General features: G+C 38.8%; 1 protein-coding gene across 1 annotated transcript in view; it reads right to left on the reverse strand.

Annotated features, from left to right (window-relative positions):
- Positions 1-3,263, reverse strand: part of LOC101857469 (pre-mRNA-splicing factor CWC22 homolog) — a 58,736-nt gene extending 55,473 nt beyond the window's left edge. The window contains exon 1 of the mRNA XM_035968409.1: positions 2,768-3,263. The gene's annotated coding sequence lies outside the window, so the exon portion shown is untranslated. The remainder of the gene's footprint in view (positions 1-2,767) is intronic.
- Positions 3,264-3,435: the final 172 nt, after the last annotated feature.

The raw sequence follows: 3,435 nt of genomic DNA on the forward strand, positions 1-3,435 counted from the left end.
CCCGCGTGTATGTCCAATTCAATGGTTTATGAGATTTACTGTAGAAGGCAAGAGATTTGTTATAATTTGAGGCTCTCAACAACACAAGTACCCAGCAGCAGGTGCTCTTAATTTACATGTTTCACGTGACAGGTCAGGTGGACAGATTGAGAGTGACGACCACTTACCCATGATTATGTCCAGTGAATTTACGAGTACTTTACGGGTATAAGGCCACAATCTTTTATGCATTTCTTCCTTTCCGAACGAGTTTAAACTCGGTCATTTAGACATGACCAAGTGATAAAAAGTTTCAAATCGGTTATTTCATTACGGGCCAATGATAAGAAGTTTCAACTCGGTAATTTGTGTAATAATGTGTTCAACTGGTAGGAAGTTTAAACTAGCAGGTCATTTCGATATATTGTATTTCCAATTGACAAGAAGTTAAAACACAGGCATTTCGATATGTTCAATTAGTGGGACATTTAAACTAAGTTATTTTGATGTGTCCAAGTGATGAAAAGTTTTAACTAGGCCTTTTTGATATATTAAAGAGGTAAAAAGTTTAAACTATATCATTTCGATATGACCAAATAATAAGAAGTTAAAACCCGGTCATTTCTATATGTCGAAGTGATAAGATCAAAGAAGGAGACAGAAGAAAAACACGAAGGCAGGATCCGTACACCAAAGTAAAGATTGACCATTTCCATCTGAGCTCACGCGCATGATTAGTGTTTGTGAGATCCCACTACACATTTTCATCTATGGGGCACGGGTAGGGGGCAGAAGAAAGACAGAGGGAGTCGGCGGGAAAAAAGAGGGGAGGTGGGGGTGGGGTAGGGTAGTTAGACGACACTACAATCAAAATCTCGTCACTCTGTTAAAACGCCATTCATTTTTTCAGGGTACGGGTTTATTTTTAGTGAGCTCCTAACCAAGCCGGAACCTTTATGAATAATTCATTAAGGTTTATGATACGATGTTTTGATTTACAGCTCGATACGCGTCACTTGCGGACAATAGCGCAGTAGAAACTCGGGACTCTGCACGCCTGTTGCAATTAGACCAAAAATTCCAGCTTTTGACTGCACTTTGGCCTAGTTTATCAAACCTGTACGGCGGGCGCACTTTTGTTGTCCGGTGCTGCTTTATGTTGTTGTGTTTTGGCTAATTTGCAACATGCAGAAACGCAACGAAAGTCGTTGGGTTGTTTTAACTAAAAACAGTCCACAGCATCGAGTTATCAAATGACCAAGGAAAAAAACATCAAACAAGAGGAAGGGGTCTGGTGATAAACTGACCTACATTCACCAGTAAAAGCTGTCGTTACTCTTTTGACTCTGGGTAAATGTTAATAAATGCAAATTTCTACTTTTGGTGTAGTTTTAGTAAGACTTTTATGGCACTTGCAACATAATAAAGTCATTGAAGTGCCGAAGATTAGAGATTTGCAAGAGAGTAATAAACACAAAAAAGGAGGAGAGATGAGGACGATAGTGGTTTAATAAGAAAGAAGGAGCAAACCACACCAAAACACCCGCCAACCACCCGCTGAATATCTACGCTGAGATGCACGTGTGTCTTCGTTACATCAGTGGCGTAGGTGGTTAGGCTCTCGGACTTGCAACTGTCAGGTCGTTGGTTCACATACCGTCATATCGTCACGTTGTGTCTTTGGGATAGACAATTTACAGGAATGTTCCTCACTTCACTCATCTGGGAATGAGTAATCAGCTGCTTTCCCTGTATGCTTCACGGGAAGCCGATAGTGTGCCTTAAGTTTTCTAGGATTTTTTGGGTTTAATAATAACAATGATGACGATAATTATTATTATAATAATAATAATAATAATAATAATAATAATAATAATAATAATAATAATAATAATAATAATAATAATAATAATAATAATAATAATAATTGTATAGTGCAAGGCGCATATAAGTTGCTGTCGAGCAGGGATTTGTCCCATACAAATTATGCACTATTTCAAGCTTTCTTAAATACTTTTTCTTTACTTAAACAACTGGGGCCAGTGATTCGCCTTTTGTTGTTCATGTCCCTTGGCGTTAAAAGATTGTCCTACTTTTTACAACATTGAAGCAGCAAATAATACTAAGAGTGGCACCATTAATGATGAGATAGATTGTAGAGCGCATAGAGCTTTCTGTTGAGCGGGAATTTTCCGCTATACAAATGCAATCTAGCTTTATTATGTATTGTTATAATCTATTGTTATCATTATCATCATTATTATAATTGTTGTTGCTGTTGTTGTTGCTATTATTATTGTTAGTAGTAGTATTAGTATTATAAAAATAATTTGGGATTGAGCTATCACATGAATGCAAGACATCGCATGCGTGTTTGAATACATCATTTTTATTGTACACAAACGGAGAAGTTCACAACATTTCAAAAATTGTTGCTTTGATTAATTTATAAGTATTTTACATGATCATCATCATCATTGTCACCATCGTCGTCGTCGTCGTTGTCATTCTGGTTTTAGGTACGATTTAAAACAATTAATAAAACGTTTATTGAGTATTTCTGAGTTGTGGTTTTATGACATAAAATATGTTCGAAGTTTCACGCTTATTGGCTTCTTTAGGAACGTGATTAAAACAACAGCAACCATCATCATCATCATCCTCATCATCATCATGATCATCATCATCATGATTATGTTCATCATCATCATCATCATCATCATCATCATCATCATCATCATCATCATCATCATCATCATCACCATCATCACATGACCCATGAACTTACCGTGTTATACTATGTGTTCCCAAACGTGATTCTAGAATCCAGGACCTGATCCACTATAACATAGCAACAACACAGTCCACAGGATCAATGTACAGTTAACATAAAGAATCACATTTAAGGAAAAGAAAAGCAACTATCTTTACATCATGACTTTTTCACATGGTATTCTGAACGGTCGGAGGAAATAACTTTGGATGTGCTTGCATTGCTTCAAAGTGTTCGTTTGCAACTTACAGCAAGACTGGCACCCCCGCTGGTACTGTTTTCAAACGTAGTCTCTGCGATACTACTACTCCTACTACTACTTCAACAACACCAACTACTACTAAAACTACTACTGCTACTGCTACTGCTACTACTACTACAATTTCTACCCTTATGCCCAGCTACTACTATTACTACTACAACTGCAGCAGTAGCAAGAAATTCAGCCGGTTCACCAAGAACACATAGAAATCACCACGGGAGTGAATTAATGAAGTAATCCCCCCCAAGAAACGTCCTCAAACGCCGGAACCGGGAAACAAAAAGCTCCCGCCGACCTCGCGCGGGCGGACTGGGAATTCGGCCGATGGTGTGAGCGCGCACCACAGGCACCAGACACCAGCGACGCTGAGGGAGCGGGTGGGCTAGTGGGCGGGTGAGCGGGTGAGGGGGTGGGTGGGTTG

This window comes from Aplysia californica, unplaced genomic scaffold, assembly GCF_000002075.1.
Source record: "Aplysia californica isolate F4 #8 unplaced genomic scaffold, AplCal3.0 scaffold00057, whole genome shotgun sequence".
In the NCBI taxonomy this organism is placed as follows: Eukaryota; Metazoa; Mollusca; class Gastropoda; order Aplysiida; family Aplysiidae; genus Aplysia; species Aplysia californica.